Here is an 18,944-nt window from a genome sequence, read left to right as displayed (position 1 = left end):
TGTAATATCCCAAACGGATGTGGCAGTTCCCCCATTAAGGATTACAGCTTTAAAGCAGTAAAAAGATAAGTAACACACACACACACACACACACACAGTTGTTATCGCAGTAGCACACACTTTGTTGCAACTGAGTTAAAAAGTAATTACAGTTAACTCTGATAAATTATAAATAGGCATATCATCTATTTCAATAGCAACAAAGACTCTTGGGATAACTGCCGCAGAGATAGTTGCATCAATGAATGGGGTGTGTTTCTAGCCTATCTGTACGTGTGTGGGTGTTAAGACGAGACGGGGGTGGGGTGTGCTTGGAACAACCCAAGTCATTTACATTTCAATATTATGAATATGCTTTCTGGAAGAACAAATGGGATCCAAAGACCTGGAGAGCCAACGAAAATGCTGACAGGCAGCACCAAGCAAACATTAATATGAATTGAGAAGGCATAGAAAAAACACCACATTGTTGGCTTGGCTTCACCCAGTGTTATTCAGTAAATATATTCTTGATGCAATGTAATTATTTTTCTCCACCTGATACTTGCCAACGTTTCCATACTTCCACAGTGGAAAATTGACTTTTATTTCTTCGGTTTTGCTGCAGCATTCGTTCTTTGCTGCTGCAGTCTTGATTACTCTGAATTGTCTGCAATAATTCACACTGAACAGTCCCTGAGCATCTTGGGGCTTTCTAAGTGTATTCTGACTCCAATCTCAACATAATTCCCAACTGTTAGATAGATAAGACGACCTGCTCCGAGGCAGATTCAATTAGTTCCTTTTAGAAATTCAGCTGGCTCAACTGTTTCTCAGTTTAATGGACAAATATGAGCATATGTTAAACATTTTCACTGCAGGATATTTGTTCGTTCAACAGTTACATTATAGCCTATGACATAATATTTAGACAGGAAGATTTGCAAGTGGTTCAAATGAAACATGGATGGAATATCAGCATGGATTCTTCTTTTTCTACATTTGATCCTTTCAGAATCCTTTCACACTTTACCTGATCTTGTATTATAATTATTAGATATCTTCATGCATGCCTTATGGTTTCGAGTGCAGTTATAACTTTCAAATGTCCACAGATAAAAAAACGGTACATTTTTACTCAGATGAAAACTCTCATGTTCAGAACTATCCATCAAATCATTTTATAAATTGTGTGTCCAGTACGGAGCGCTTTAGGCTTATCCAAGATGGAGACTAGATTTCCAAGACTGGGGGATTTGTGCCTCTGCTCCTAGGGGATTTCAACATTATCCCCGGCCATGACTTCTCCTTGTCAACTACCATTCCTCACAGTTCTGCACAAAGGACAGTGTTGACCAACCTATCACTGGCACATTTTTCATTTGCTGTGATGAAAAATGAGAAGATACAGTAGATTGATGGTTTATGTAGACTATCTGAAGGGAGCATAGAATGGATATTTTATGTCGCTGAAATGGTCTACGATGGCTGAGAAGAATTTTCCCAAGATATGTAACCACCGATAACATTAAACACATTACCAATTGTTTGTTAAAGGGATACTTCAGTCTTCCAGTCATTGCGCTAACACTTGTTAGTATCCGTTTAATTATCCTACGCACATATTTATTTCCCAATATGACAGCATAACCGGACATTGAATCATCGGAACACGGAACCAAATATTACGTGCACTGACAGTCTGTCACAAGACACTTCCGCACATGAGATCGTTGACATACAGTTATCAGAGCTCTATTTGCTCTACATATAGTGGTGTCCACACTAGAGACACTGATGTACGCCCACAGGTCTAGACAGTGGGCAGTGAAGTTCTATTTTCTCTCTGTGTGATGTAATGTACACACTAGACAGTGCTGCAGCTGTAGATACTGGGCAGCGAGGCCAAAGCCCACTGGGGGCTGATCACGGTGCAGTCTTTTGTGTTCCTTCCCAGACAGACAGACAGACAGACTGGTGGTGACAAACAGATATACAGGCAGGGGCTGCATCCCAAATGGCATCCTATTCCCAATACAGTGCCATACTTTTAACCAGACCTATGGACTCTGGTCAAAAGTAGTACACTATATAGGGATTAGGGTGCCATTTTGGGAGGTACACAGAGTATTGGTCATGGTGCAAGGGTGTGTGTTCCTTCCCAAACCGACAGACAAATAGTATAGGGTAATGAAGCAGAACAGTGTGAGGCCGTTACTCCAAGTGGGGTGCTGGGCCCAACCACACTGAGACAGACAGACAGATAGATAGACAGACAGCGTGGGAATGGACTGACCTCAGGATTTAAAACACTATTGATGATCACATCCCCCCAAGACAGATCAGCTTTACAATCAATCAAAAGGAATTGTTCAGGACGCCTTCTCATGACAGAACCAGTCAGCTTAGGCTACTCAATCGATACTCCTTCAGGTGTGGATTTAGAAAGGTGAGGAAGAAAATATTGAGGTATGATGCAGTGATAGATGATTGACTACTGCTATTTTAATAGCACAGACATAGCATCTGTGCTTTATCTCTAAGCCAGCTGGAGTATTCCCAATGGTTTAAACATCAATATGGTGTCTTGCATTATTGGCTCTCCCTGGGCCAATATTTTTTGATTCATTACATTACACCATGATGTAAATGAGAAAGGTTCAACCACAGTAAATGCTAATGACAGCTAGTGCAGTAAACACTTGCAAATGAACACTTGCAAAAGTGTTCATCCCCTTGGCGTTTTTCCTATTTTGTTGCATTACAACCTGTAATTTAAATTGATTTTTATTTGGATTTCATGTAATGGACATACACAAAATAGTCCAAATTAGTAAAGTGAAATGAAAAAAATAAGTTGTTTTAAAAAAAACTGAAAAGTGGTGTGTGCATACAGTGGGGAGAACAAGTATTTGATACACTGCCGATTTTGCAGGTTTTCCTACTTACAAAGCATGTAGAGGTCTGTAATTTTTTATCATAGGTACACTTCAACTGTGAGAGACGGAATCTAAAACAAAAATCCAGAAAATCACATTGTATGATTTTTAAGTAATTAATTAGCATTTTATTGCAAGACATAAGTATTTGATACATCAGAAAAGCAGAACTTAATATTTGGTACTGAATCCTTTGTTTGCAATTACAGAGATCATACGTTTCCTGTAGTTCTTGACCAGGTTTGCACACACTGCAGCAGGGATTTTGGCCCACTCCTCCATACAGACCTTCTCCAGATCCTTCAGGTTTCGGGGCTGTCGCTGGGCAATACGGACTTTCAGCTCCCTCCAAAGATTTTCTATTGGGTTCAGGTCTGGAGACTGGCTAGGCCACTCCAGGACCTTGAGATACTTCTTACGGAGCCACTCCTTAGTTGCCCTGGCTGTGTGTTTCGGGTCGTTGTCATGCTGGAAGACCCAGCCACGACCCATCATCAATGCTCTTACTGAGGGAAGGAGGTTGTTGGCTAAGATCTCGCAATACATGGCCCCATCCATCCTCCCCTCAATACGGTGCAGTCGTCCTGTCCCCTTTGCAGAAAAGCATCCCCAAAGAATGATGTTTCCACATCCATGCTTCACGGTTGGGATGGTGTTCTTGGGGTTGTACTCATCCTTCTTCTTCCTCCAAACACGGTGAGTGGAGTTTAGACCAAAAAGCTCTATTTTTGAATCATCAGACCACATGACCTTCTCCCATTCCTCCTCTGGATCATCCAGATGGTCATTGGCAAACTTCAGACGGGCCTGGACATGCGCCTGCTTGAGCAGGGGGACCTTGTGTGCGCTGCAGGATTTTAATCCATGACGGCGTAGTGTGTTACTAATGGTTTTCTTTGAGACTGTGGTCCCAGCTCTCTTCAGGTCATTGACCAGGTCCTGCCGTGTAGTTCTGGGCTGATCCCTCACCTTCCTCATGATCATTGATGCCCCACGAGGTGAGATCTTGCATGGAGCCCCAGACCGAGGGTGATTGACCATCATCTTGAACTTCTTCTATTTTCTTCTATTTTCTAATAATTGCGCCAACAGTTGTTGCCTTCTCACCAAGCTGCTTGCCTATTGTCCTGTAGCCCATCCCAGCCTTGTGCAGGTCTACAATTTTATCCTTGATGTCCTTACACAGCTCTCTGGTCTTGGCCATTGTGGAGAGGTTGGAGTCTGTTTGATTGAGTGTGTGGACAGGTGTCTTTTATACAGGTAACGAGTTCAAACAGGTGCAGTTAATACAGGTAATGAGTGGAGAACAGGAGGGCTTCTTAAAGAAAAACTAACAGGTCTGTGAGAGCCGGAATTCTTACTGGTTGGTAGGTGATCAAATACTTATGTCATGCAATAAAATGCAAATGAATTACTTAAAAATCATACAATGTGATTTTCTGGATTTTTGTTTTAGATTCCGTCTCTCACAGTTGAAGTGTACCTATGATAAAAATTACAGACCTCTACATGCTTTGTAAGTAGGAAAACCTGCAAAATCGGCAGTGTATCAAATACTTGTTCTCCCCACTGTATGTATTCACCCCCTTTGCTATGAAGCCCCTAAATAAGATCTTTTGCAACCAATTACCTTCAGAAGTCACATAACTAGTTAAATAAAGTCCATCTGTGTTCAATCTAAGTGTCACATGATCTGTCCCATGATCTCAGTATATATACACCTGTTCTGAAAGGCCCCAGAGTCTGCAACACCACTAAGCAAGGAGCACCACCAAGCAAGCGACACCATGAAGACCAAGGAGCTCTCCAAACAGGTCAGGAACAAAGTTGTGGAGAAGTACAGATCAGGGTTGGGTTCTAAAAAAATATCTGAAACTTTGAACATCCCATGGAGCACCATTAAATCCATTATTACAAAATTGAAAAAATATGTCACCACAACAAACCTGCCAAGAGAGGGCCACCCACCAACACTCACAGACCAGGCAAGGATGGCATTAATCAGAGAGGCAACAAAGAGACCAAAGATAACCCTGAAGGAGCTGCAAAGCTCCACAGCGGAGATTGGAGTATCTGTCCATAGGACCACTTCAAGCCATACACTCCACAGAGCTGGGCTTTACGGAAGAGTGGTCAGAAAAAAGCCATTGCTTAAAGAAAAAAATAAGCAAACACGTTTGGTGTTTGCCAAAAGGCATGTCGGAGACTCCCCAAACATATGGAAGGAGATACTCTGGTCAGATGAGACTAAAATTGAGCTTTTTGGCCATCAAGGAAAATGCTATGTCTGGCGCAAACCCAACACCTCTCATCACCCCGAGAACACCATCCCCACAGCATGATGCTGCCACCACCATGCTTTACTGTGGGGATGGTATTCTCGGGGTGATGAGAGGTGTTGGGTTTGCGCCAGACATAGCGTTTTCCTGTTTGTTTTTCATCGGCAGGGACTGGGAAACTGATCAGAATTAAAGGAATGATGGATGGCGCTAAATTCAGGGAAATTCTTGAGGGAAACCTGTTTCAGTCTTCCAGAGATTTGAGACTTGTCACGTTCCTGACCAGTTTTCCTTTGTCTTGTATTTATTTTAGTTGGTCAGGGCGTGAGTTGGGTGGGTTGGTCTATGGTTGATTTTCTATGTTGGGATTTGGTGTTCGGCCTGGTATGATTCTCAATCAGAGACAGCTGTCAATTGTTGTCCCTGATTGAGAATCATACTTAGGCAGCCTGGGTTTCACTTGTGTTTTGTGGGTGTTTGTTCCTGCGTCTGACTTCACAACCCCCCCCCCCCCCCCCGACACCCAGAGCGTTACAAGACTGGGACAGAGGTTCACCTTCCAGCGGGACAATGACCCTAAGCATACTGCTAAAGCAACACTCGAGTGATTTAAGGGGAAACATTTAAATGTCTTGGAATGGCCTAGTCAAAGTCCAGACCTCAATCCAATTGAGAATCTGTGGTATGACTTAAAGATTGCTGTACACCAGCGGAACCCATCCAACTTGAAGGAGCTGGAGCAGTTTTTCCGTGAAGAATGGGAAAAATCCTAGTGGCTAGATGTGCCAAGCTTGTAGAGACATACACCAAGAGACTTGCAACTGTAATTGCTGCAAAAGGTGGCTCTACAAAGTATTGACTTTGGGGGGGTGAATAGTTATGCATGCTCAAGTTTTCAGATTTTTTGTCTTATTTCTTGTTTGTTTCACAATAAAATATATTTTGCATCAACAAAGTGGTAGGCATGTTGTGTAAATCAAATGATACAAACCCCCCAAAAATCAATTTTAATTCCAGGTTGTAAGGCAACAAAATAGGAAAAATGCCAAGGGGAGTGAATAATTTCGCACGCCACTGTAGCTGTGATTCAACCCTTATATTTCCACAACATCAATCCATGTGTTTGAGCCTACAAAGGCCATGTATCAAAAGACCACGTGAAAGAATATGTTATGTTTCTGGACTTATAATTGAAAAAAAGGATTCATAATTTAAATGTATTTGTATTGTTTTGTCTTGAAAGCTCAGAAGCTCCAACATACATTTATATCAACATCAAGCTCAACGCTGGCGCCAGTAGGCCCAGTAAAAAGCTCTACTGTAAAGTAGCCTATTTCAATATAAGGATAATGGACAATAAAAAGGGTTGGCTGAGACCTCAGCCAATATAAAGTGCTACCAAGCTAGGCCTTGGCTGGAGCATATGCAGCCTTTCAGAATGGCCCACTAATTTAATTAAGCATTGTTTTGAAGCAGAGTCAAAGAGAAAACGGAAGCCCTGGGGTTTTTCACCTCAAGTGCCTTCAAAATATAACCTGGTTTCCATAGAAACCTAGTCATTAGACAGATGTATGCACTCTCTCTCCTGGCTGTTATGAATCGACTCAGCTCTCCAGCAAAAACAACACTGTCCAGTCCATCTTTGCAAAGACCTAACGACACGATGCAAGAGATACCAAATACACTGCTTGCAGTGCACAACATGAGTTGTATTGCATTAGTAATGATGCATTAGAACTTGTATTACACATGTTGCAGACCACAATGCAACAAGGAGAGTGTTTAATGATAAGCCAAGGTCAACCTTTTGGATTTAAATCTTTCAAGATCCTTAAGTATCCGTGGTGATCAAATGAATTAAAATCTTTGGCGTGTATTGCTTCGCTCATTTTCTGGAAAGGGACATCTCTGAGGAAGGTGGGAGCAGCGGTGCTATCCCTGCCCTGTGCCCCTCAATTACAACTCAAGGCTCTCCCTCCAACAACACATCGCCAAGACAGCTGATATTTCCCTGTGAAGGAGAGGGCAGCCACAGCAATGGAGAGTGGCTCAGAGTCACGCTGCTATCAAAGACAGGGGCATTCAGTTGTGCTATAATATCACATCTCCTAGACATCCCACTAGGCACAGACTAGTGATACACGGGATGACTCATAACCCGTCATGAAATATTGCGTGGATGAAGGATGGGTGGGTGGCGGGCGGGTTGAATAAAGAGAAAAACAATACCTTAACAAATCCATAAATATATAATTCTTGGGCAATTTATATCTATAGGCTACACTGAGGATTTTATTTAATTGTTTTAGGCAATCTGGCATTGGTGCATAAGCCTACATCTTAGGGCCTAACTAAGTGCACCAAGCGCGCCAAATAGCCTACACGCCAATCCCCAAATGCTTTCAGGGCAGAAAAGGTTCATGTTGATCCAAAGAGGCAAAAAGGACTATGGAGTTTAATTCAGTAAGAGAAAAAATTTAGTTGAAAATAAAGAGTGGAGAGGGACAGAAAAGTAGCCTAATGTTTGGGAAAGATTTGGTGAAGTGGTGAAAGAGGATGATAGCAGTGCCGGCTATGTCATGTGTGATGATCATGAGGCGCTATACAAATTCGACAGTCACAAGATGGGTACTTCAAATAGGCTTATGACGCGCCAGGCGAACTGTAGCCTACTGTTCAGGTGGGCTAAATGGAAACTGAAATCTAGACACTGATTGTAAGTCTATAACCTCTCACAGTATTAATATTAACTCCTGCAGAATTAAGAATTTCTTGCAGTGAAATGATAGGCCTACACCAAATGTAGGCAAACTTTTGACTCTGGAACAGGAGTGGAGAAATATGAATTATTTCTTTCAGCATCTTGAGAGAATGCCAATGCCCAGTTAGATACCATCTGTGGAGGTGCTGTCTTTACCAGCATATTAAAAGCTGATAGTATTTCAAACACATAAAATATACATCCAAGCCGAACAGAAATCTTATCAGAAACATGTTGGGTAGTTTGCACAGCTTTGAATTTCCTTACAACCAGTCAAACTGATGTCATTTTGAAATTTTGCAGAGAAAATATTTCCCTTTTTTCCTTTATGGCATTTTATCCCCGGTACCTTGACATATTTTCTCTGCGAAAGAAGCAGAGATGACAGAGAAAACTTTACCAATGTCAGTTTACACTGAACAAAAATATGAATGCAACATGCAACCATTTCAAAGATTTTACTGAGTTACAGTTCATATAAGGAAATCTGTAAATTTAAATAAATGAATTAGGCCCTAATCTATGGATTTTCCATGACTGGGAATACAGATATGCATCTGTTGGTCACAGATACCATTAAAAAAAGAAAACCAGCCAGTAACCTGGTGTGACCACAATTTGTCTCATGCAGCGCAACACATCTCCTTTACATAGAGTTGATTGGACTGTTGGTTGTGGCCTGTGGAATCTTGTCCCACTCCTCTTAAATGGCTGTGCAAAGTTGCTGGATATTGTCGGGAACTGGAACACGCTGTCGTACACATTGATCCAGAGAAACCCAAACTTGCTCAAACTTGCTCAATGGGTGACATGTCTGGTGAGTATGCAGGCCTATAAAATTACATTGGAGGCGGCTTATGGTGGAGAAATTAACATAAAATTCTCTGGCAACAGTTCTGGTGGAAATTCCTGCAGTCAGCATGCCAATTGCATGCTCCCTCAAAACTTGAGACATCTGTTGCATTGTGCTGTGTGACAAAACTGCACATTTTAGAGTGGCCTTTTATTGTCTCCAGCACAAGGTGCACCTGTGTAATGATCATGCTGTTTAATCAGCTTCTTGGTATGCCACACTTATCAGGTGGATGGATTATCTTGGCAAAGGAGAAATGCTTACTGACAGGGATATAAACAAATTTGTGCCCAAAATTCAAGAGAAATGTACTTTTTTGCATCTGAAGATTTCTGGGATCTTTTATTTCAGCTCATGGGACCAACACTTTACATGTTGCATGTTTTGTTTTTTGCACTAACACTACACAGCTGATTCAAATAACCAACTCATCATCAAGCTTTGATTATTTAAATCAGCTGTGTAGTGCTAGGGCTAAAACCAAAACAGAAACTCTGTTCTTGGGCATTGTACAGTATAACAACAGAAGAGAAGCTGTATGTAGTCCTATCTAATTATAGACAAGTGTACTGACAAATACCCTACAAATTACAAGCAGAAGCAATCTACATCAGCCAAAAATAATATCCTGCACCCCGTTAAAACATTGTTCAGCAGTCTCTAGTTGTAGCCTACAGCACATTGTCTATACTAGCAGTCCGGAATATCCCAGCGATGCCGAGCACCACCCGAAGTTTGTAACATTGCAGAGGAATCTGCATAGCTCCACATTGACATGATTGGTTGACGGTAGGGGGGCAGTACATCCTGTTTAAACACAAACTCACTTCCTTAACAACTTCCTTGACAACAAACATGGATAACTTTAACAAAAGGCTATCAGAACAAGAACAAAAAACACCTTTATGAAACCTCGTGTCTGGATTTCAAAGACACGAAAATGAGTTTGAACTCCTGGAAAGACATCGGGAAGGTAATGGGGATGTGGTAAAGAGGTCAATGGAATGCAGACCGTGGGGGACAGAAGGATGCTTGATTGTTGCACATTCAACAAATCTGATGTAACAAAGTGGATATTTGTCAAATCCATCATTATTGACATACAGGCCCACAATGTGGTTACTAAGATCCGATTTGGATATTTGCCTTTTTTCGCTGAATAACATTTAGAAGTTGTCCCTTTTCAGGTTTAGAAAAAGTATCTGCTAAAGATTTTCACTTTATCACATACCGTTGCGGATGGATTATTAGTAATTGCAGTTGGGTGCGGATGAACAAACAGCTGACCAGTGCACCACTAGCACAGACGTCAATTTAACGTCTATTCCATGTTGGTTCAATGTAATCTCATTGTGAAGAATGCACGACAAAATCTATTCCCCCTCAGAAGACTGAAAAGATTTGGCATGGGTTCTCAGATCCTCAAAAGGTTCTACAGCTGCACCATCGAGAGCTTCCTGACTGGTTGCATCACTGCCTGGTATGGTAACTGCTCGGCCTCCGACCGCAAGGCACAACAGAGCGTAGTGTGAACGGCCCAGTACATCACTGGGGCCAAGCTTCCAGCTTCCTGCCAAGCTTCCAAGCTTCCTGGTTTTCACACAATTTCAATGTTCACAAGAAATGCAAATATCTTAAGACACAGTACAACATGATAAAAATATCACAGCATTTGTATAGTATACTAGTATAATTGAAGAGTAGTATACCCAGGAAACTACAAGAAGATTAAAGGCAGGGTTCCCATGTCCCTGTTATCTCCTTTACTTCTAAGTATTCTAAAGCACGCCCTCCCAGGCATGCAACAATGGGCTCTTAATGGTGGCTTCTCTTTCTTCTCTCCCTCAGGGGGTGAAATAATGGGTTCTGATCTAGATGCTGCAGCCCCTGAGCCGTTTTTAGATAGCTGCATTTCATGGCTTTCTCTTTTTTTTGTTCTCTCTTCCCCGCCGCAATCTGAAATCCTCTAATCCTCTGCATCCCTAAATCCTTAAGCTCCACAGCATGCAAGGAAGACGAGGGTTAGGCTCCAACATATCTGCTTGCCTGCCTGCCTGCCAGAGGTGTGCGTGTATGTCCAGTAAATCTGCCTGCCTGCTAGAGGTGTGAGGAGTAAATGGGAATGGATTATGGGAAAGAATATATTACACCCTCACAGTAACATTCTCACACTGAGCTGCGGTGAGGTCTACTATTAGATAATGCTGTTATTTAGGGTTGGAGCTAGATGGAATCCATAGTAGCAGTATCCCTGATTTTGTGTGGAGAAAATGGGATGGGATTATGGAAAGGAAATGTAAGACAAAGTCCCTCACAATAAATGTTAATAAAAAAAAACATTCTGCCCACACCACGTTGTCTCCGTGCTGCTCTGCTATCTGTTTACTTTTAATAACCGTTTCATCAAAACTCTGCATTTAAACACATTTACCAACATCATAGGTTTTTCCTCGCTCTACTATTTTCATTCAACGTTTTCACCTCGGACACTTTATCTGGCTGAACATGATTTTACAGGACCTCAACAACAAAAAGTAGTAACATTAACGCTATGCCATCTAATTGCAGTCGCTGTACTCATAATACACAGGAGAACTATCGCCTTATGGTGAGGATAGCCGAGTTGGAAGCCCAGCTTCAGATGCAATCATTAGTCAAGGGTAATTTCAGTGTAGGAAAGGATGAAACAGCGTCTGTGCCACCAGTAAGTACAGATAGTAGTATAAATCCCCCCCCGCACAGTCCCCGCAGCCGGACAATTTTCTCAAGGTTTCTGGAAAGAAACGCTGTAGGCATACTCAACCGGTGTCGCTCATTCAGCCGACAGAAACTTTCAACCGGTTCTCCCCATTAAGGTAAGAGTTGGAGTCAGAGGCCGAGCCTTTTCAAGTCTCTCCTACACCCATTACGAGGTCTGAGCCACCGAAGCCTCGACTAGCTCTGACAAATTGAAAACCCTAGTCATTGGCGAATCCATTACCTGCAATATTAGACTTAAAAAGAATCATCCAGCGATCATACACTCCTTACTAGGGGGCAGGGCTGCCGACGTAAAGGCTAATCTGAAGAGGGTGCTAGCTAAGGCTAAAACTGGAGAGTGTAGGGATATTGTTATCCACGTCGGCACCTAGGATGAAACAGTCAGAGGTCACCAAGCGCAACATAGCTTCAGCATGTAAATTAGCTAGAAAGATGTGTTGGCATCGAGTAATTGTCTCTGGCCCCCTCCCAGTTAGGGGAGGGATGAGCTCTATAGCAGTTTCACAACTCAATTGCTGGTTGAAAACTGTTTCCTGCCCCTCCCAAAATATAGAATTTATAGATAATTGACCCTCTGTCTGGGACTCACCCACAAGCAGGACCAAGCCTGAACTGCTGAGGAGTGACAGACTCCATCCTACCTGGAGGGTTGCTCTGATATTATCTATCAACATAGATAGGGCTCTAACTCCTCTAGCTCCACATTGAGCTAGGGTGCAGGCCAGGTAGCAGGCTTTTAGCCAGCCTGCTCAGCTATCCCCATTGAGACCTTGTCTGTGCCTCGATCTATGTTGGGCAAAACTAAACATGGTGGTGTTCGCCTTAGCCACCTCACTGGAATAAAGACCTCTTCCATTCCTGGCATTACTGAAAGAGATAAAGGCTAAAAACCTCTTAAGGATTGGACACTTTTTTTCAATTTTCGGCCCTAAAATGACATACCCAAATCAAGGCCTACCTTCAAAATCAGTGCCTCTTTGCTTGACATTATGGGAAAATCAAAAGAAATCAGCCAAGACCTCAGAAAGAAAAGTGTAAACCTCCAAAAGTCTGGTTCATCCTTGGGAGCAATTTCCAAATGCCTGAAGGTACCACGTTCATCTGTACAAACAATAGTACGCATGTAAAAACATCATGGGACCACGCAGCCGTCATACCGCTCAGGAAGGAGACATGTATTGTCTCCTAGAGATGAACGTACTTTGGTGCGAAAGTGCAAATCAATCCCAGAGCCACAGCAAAGGCCCTTGTGAAGATGCTGGAGGAAATATGTACAAAAGTATCTATATCCACAGTAAAACTAGTTCTATATTGAAATAACCTGAAAGGCCGCTCAGCAAGGAAGAAGCCACTACTCCAAAACCACCATAAAAAAGCCAGACTACGGTTTGCAACTGCACATGGGGACAAAGATCATACTTTTTGGAGAAATGTCCTCTGGTCTGACGAAACAAAAATAGAACTGTTTGGCCATAATGACCATTGTTATGTTTGGAGGAAAAAGGGGAGGCTTGCAAGTCAAAGAACACCATCCCAAACGTGAAGCATGGGGGTGGCAGCATCATGTTGTGGGTGTGCTTTGCTGCAGGAGGGACTGGTGCTCTTCACAAAATAGATGGCATCATGAAGGAGGAAAATGATTTGGATATATTGAAGCAACATTTCAAGACATCAGTCAGGAAGTTAAAGCTTTGGTCGCAAATGGGTCTTTCAAATGGACAATGACCCCAAGCATACTTCCAAGTTGTGGCAAAATGGCTTAAGGACAACAAAGTCAAGGTATTGGAGTGACCATCACAAAGCCCTGGCCTCAGTCCTATAGAACATTTGTGGGCAGAACTGAAAAGGCGTGTGTGAGCAAGGAGGCCTTCAAACTTAACTCACTTACACCAGCTCTGTCAGGAGGAATGGGCCAAAATTCACCCAACTTATTGTGGGAAGCTTGTGGAAGGCTACCCGAAACGTTTGACCCAAGTTAAACAATTTAAAGGCAATACTACCAACTACTTATTGAGTGTATGTAAACTTCTGACCCACTGGGAATGTGGTGAAAGAAATAAAAGCTGAAATAAATCATTCTCTTTACTATTATTTTGAAATTTCAAATTCTTAAAATGAAGTGGTGATCCTAACTGATCTAAAACAGGGACTTTTTACTAGGATTAAATGTCAGGAATTGTGAAACTGAGTTTAAATGTATTTGGCTAAGGTGTATGTAAACTTCCGACTTCAACTGTAGGTATTGTAAATTGGACAGTGCAGTTACTGTAGATTAACAAGAATTTAAGCTTTCTGCCAAAATCAGATATGTCTATGTCCTGGGAAATGTTCTTGTTACTTACAACCTCATGCTAATCGCATTAGCCTACGTTAGCTCAACCGTCCCGAGGGGGACCCACCAATCCTGTAGAGGTTTGTTAGATCCCTCACTTCCAAGGCAGTCATAGTCAATGAACTAATCACTGATCATAACCTTGATGTGATTGGCCTGACTAAAACATGGCCCAAGCCTGATGAATTTATTGTGTTAAATGAGGCCTCTCCTCCTGGTTACACTAGTGAGCACATCCCCCACACATCCCGCAAAGGCGGAGGTGCTGCTAACATTTAGGACAAAACATTTCTATAATTATTTTTTTTTACTGTATTTTCGTCTTTTGTGCTTCTAGTCATGAAATCTATGCAGCCTACTCAATCACTTTTTATAGCTACTGTTTATAGGCCTCCTGGGCCGTATACAGCGTTCCTCTCTGAGTTCCCTGAATTCCTATTGGACCTTGTAGTCATGGCAGATAATATTCACATTTTGGTGACTTCAGTATTCACATAGAAAAGTCCACAGACCCACTCCGTAAGGCTTTTGGAGCCATCATCGACTCAGTGGGTTTTGTCCAACATTTCTCCAGACCTACGCATTGCCACAGTCATACACTAGATCTAGTTTTGTCCCTTGGAATAAAAATGTGGATTTTTTCGCATAATCCTGGACTATCAGACCACCATCTTACTATGTTTGCAATTGCAACAAATAATCTGCTTAGACTCCAAACCAAGGATTATCAAAAGCCATGCTATAAATTCTCGGACAACCCAAAGATTCCTAGATTCCCTTTCCCAGACTCCCTCCACCTACCCAAGGACGTCGGAGTACAAAAATCTGTTAACCACCTATCTGAGGATCTAAATGTAACCTTGCATAATACCCTAGATGCAGTCGCACCCCCAAAAACAAAAAACATTTGTCACAAGAAATTAACTCCCTGGTATGCAGAAAATACCCGAGCCCTGAAGCAAGCTTCCAGAAAATTGGAACGGAAATGGCGCTTCACCAAACTGGAAGTCTTCTGACTAGATTGGAAAGAAAGTACCGTGCAGTATCGAAGAGACATCACTGCTGCTCGATCAGCCTATTTTTCCAACCTAATTGTGGAGAAAAGGAACAATCCCAACAAAAAAAAATTATACTGTCGCAAAACCAGCTAAACGAGCTTTATCATGTATCTCTTGACACATTCACGAAAATAATCATGGCCTTTAAACCTTCCAGCTGCATACTGGACCCTATTCCAACTAAACTACTGAAAAAGCTACTTCCTGTGCTTGGCCCTCCTATGTTGAACATAATAAACGGCTCCCTATCCACCGGATGTGTACCAAACTCACTACAAGTGGCAGTAATAAAGCCTCTCTTGAAAAAGCCAAACCTTGACCAAGTTCCTCTCAAAAATGTACAGTTGTACAGAAACTCACTGCAACTCACTGCCTTCCTGAAGACAAATAATGTATACGAAATGCTTCAGTCTGGTTTTAGACCCCATCATAGTACTGAGACTGTGCTCATGAAGGTGGTGAATTACCTTTTAATGGCGCCAGACCAAGGCTCTGCATCTGTCCTCGTGCTCCTAGACCTTAGTGCCACTTTTGACACCACCGATCACCACATTGTTTTGGAGAGATTGGAAACCCTAATTGCTCTACACGGACAACTTCTTGCCTGGTTTACATCTTATCTGTCGGAAAGATATCAGTTCGTCTCTGTGGATGGTTTGTCCTCTGTCAAATCAATTGTACGTTTCGGTGTTCTTCTAGGTTCCTTGGTGATGTCGTTCGGAAACACAAAGTCAACTTTCACTGCTATGCGGACGACACACAGCTGTACATTTCGATGAAACATGGTGAAGCCCAAAAATTGCCTACCCTGGAAGCCTGTGTTTTAGACATAAGGAAGTTGATGGCAGCAAATTCTCTACAGTGGCTTCCGGTTAAGGCTAGGGATGATTTAAAGGTCTTACTTCTAACCTACAAAGCATTACATGGGCTTGCTCCTAACTATCTCTCCGATTTGGTCCTGCGGTACATACAGTGCATTTGGAAAGTATTCAGAACCCTTGACTTTTTCCACATTTGTTACGTTACAGCCTTATTCTGAAATAGATTAAATTATTTTTTCCCCTCATCAATCTACACAATACCCCATAATGACAAAGCAAAAACAGGTTTTTAGAATTTTTTGCAAATGTGTACACATTTACATAAGTATTCAGACCCTTTACTCAGTACTTTGGTGAAACACCTTTGGCAGTGATTACAGAGTCTTCTTGGGTATGATGCTACAAGCCTGGCACACCTGTATTTGGGGAGTTTCTCCCATTATTCTCTGCAGATTCTATCAAGCTCTGTTAGGTTGGATGGGGAAATTTGCTGCACAGATATTTTCAGGTCCCTCCAGAGATGTTCGATCGGGTTCAACTCCGGGCTCTGGCTGTGCCACTCAAGGACATTCAGAGACTTGTCCCGAAGCCAATCCTGTGCTGTCTTGGTTGTGTGCTTACGGTCGTTGTCTTGTTGGAAGGTGAACCTTTGCATCATTCTGAGGTCCTGAGCACTCTGGAGCAGGTTTTCATCAAGTATCTCTCTGTACTTTGCTCCGTTCATCTTTCCCTCGATCCTGACTAGTCTCCCAGTCCCTGCCTCTGAAAAACAACAACAGCTCTACAGACAATTCCTTGAACCTCATTGCTTGGTTTTTGCTCTGACATGCACTGTCAACTGTGGGACCTTATGTAGACAGGTGTGTGCCTTTCCAAATCATGTCAAATTAATAGAGTTTATCACAGGTGGACTCCAACCAATTAAGTTGTAGAAACATCTCAAGGATGATCAATGGGAACAGAACGCACCTGAGCTCAATTTCGAGTGTCATAGCAAAGGGTCTGAATACTTATGTAAATAAGGTATTTCTGTTTTTTATTTGTAATACATTTGTCTAAAATATGTCTAGAATCTGTTTTCACTTTGTGCTTACGGGTCAAATCTTGTAGATTGAGGAGGAAAAAAACGAATTTAATACATTTTAGAAGAAGGCTGTAACATAACAAAATGTCCCCAGTCCACCTGGCTGTGCTGCTGCTCCAGTTTCAACTGTTCTGCTTGTGGCTATGGAACCCTGACCTGTTCATCGGATGTGCTACCTTGTCCCGGACCTGCTGTTTTCGACTCTCTCTCGCTCTCTCTCTCTACCGCACCTGCTGTCTCGACCTCTGAATGCTCAGCTATAAAATGCCAACTGACACTTACTCCTGAGGTACTGACCTGTTGCACCCTCTACAACCACTGTGATTATTATTTGACCCTGCTGGTCATCTATGAAAGTTTGAAAATATTGAAGAATAGTCTGGCCTTAATGGCCATGTACTCTTATAATCTCCACCCAGCACAGCCAGAAGCGGACTGGCCACCCCTCAGAGCCTGGTTCCTCTCTAGATTTCTTCCTATGTTCCTGCCTTTCTAGGGAGTTTTTCCTAGCCACCGTGCTTCTACATCTGTATTGCTTGCTGTTTTGGATTTTAGGATGTGTTTCTGTATAGCACTTTGTGACATCTGCTGATGTAGAAAGGGCTTTATCAATACATTTGATTTGATCAAATTTTATTTTAGAAATGTTCAAGGCCCACTACCAACATCTCCAAATCATTCAGCAAATGAGGGCGTTTTGGTTGTTACCATAAAAGGTGAATGGAGGGTGTTTTGCAGGCAGAGTTGTAACGCTCGTTCATGAGCACACAAATATATATAGTATATAGTATAGTATAGTATAGTTGCCCACGCAAATCCTAGATTCTCCACGTACACAATATATGCCATTTAGCAGACACTTTTATCCAAAGCGACGTATAGTAATACGTGCATACATTTTATGTATGGGGGATCCTGGGAATCAAACCCTCTACCGTGGCATTACAAGCACCTTGCTCTACCAACTACGTTACAAAGGACCCCAACAATTTTGTGAGATTTACGCACGATTGATAAATGAGGCCCCTGGTCCTATCAGGCAATTAGTCTGCCTGCTGACCAGGAGCCTCTATCTCTGACAAACAGCTTTTGGTGTGCCAGCCAGGCCCTCTTAACCGGCTGCCAGGATTCTCCAGCTCCTCTCCAGGGGCCTCATTAATCAACTATGTGTACATTTCTCACTAAATTCTGGCATATGTGGAGCTTATAGAATTTGCGTGAGCAACAAATGATTGCAATTTATTAAACTGTCGCGCGCAACATATACACATGTTTTCATTGATAAATCAGAGCCTTACTATTTTTATGTGGTCATGAACGAGCGTTACAACCTCGCTTGGAAAATGCCCACCTTCTATGGTAGCAAAAACGCCCTCATTTGCTGTATGATTTGGAGAAGTTGGAACTGGGCCGTGACAAAAAAATGCATGCCTCCTATAGCGAGTGCCAAACACTGGCAGCGTATTCTGCAATATTGATTGACTATTCAAACCACTTAAAAGTAAATTCTACAGCCCACACGTCTATGTAAAACATGAATTGCTGTTAAATATTTTGTTTATCAGTAGATGATTGTGTTTCTCCTGCCTTGGTATGTGCTCTGAGACTAAATACGTTACGCTCCAATCACACAGAAATATAATAGCTTCACCCATCTTTGAAAAAAGTTTACAAAAATGTCATGATCTCCATTAATTTAATAAGGGTGGCTAAAATGACTGCCAAACACACACGATCAGGGACACTGATTTAAAGAACTCCAGTACATCAATACTGTCACAACTTCTGCCAAAGTCGGTCCCTCTCCTTGTTCGGGCGGTGTTCGGCGACCTTCTAGCCATCGCCGATCCACTTTTCATTTTCCATTGGTTTTGTCATGTCTTCCATCACACCTGGTTCCAATTCCATCAATTCCATGTTGTGTATTTAACCCTCTGTTCCCCCTCATGTCCTTGTCCGGTATTGTTTATTGTAAGTGCTTGTGCACGTTATGTCTGGTATGCGTAGGGTTATGTACCCATTTATTTCATTGTTCTGTATCGGGTGGGTTTTGATGATTAAACTGAGCCGTTGGAAAC

At 42.2% G+C, this 18,944-nt stretch overlaps 1 protein-coding gene across 1 annotated transcript in view; it reads right to left on the bottom strand.

Annotated features, from left to right (window-relative positions):
* Window positions 1-18,944, bottom strand: part of LOC139542343 (synaptotagmin-6-like) — an 81,709-nt gene that overhangs the window by 14,838 nt on the left and 47,927 nt on the right. The gene's annotated exons all lie outside the window — the stretch shown is intronic.

Source organism: Salvelinus alpinus, chromosome 17 (genome assembly GCF_045679555.1).
Source record: "Salvelinus alpinus chromosome 17, SLU_Salpinus.1, whole genome shotgun sequence".
In the NCBI taxonomy this organism is placed as follows: Eukaryota; Metazoa; Chordata; class Actinopteri; order Salmoniformes; family Salmonidae; genus Salvelinus; species Salvelinus alpinus.
Note: the sequence above shows the minus strand (reverse complement) of the source record. Positions and strands in the feature narration are given on the sequence as shown.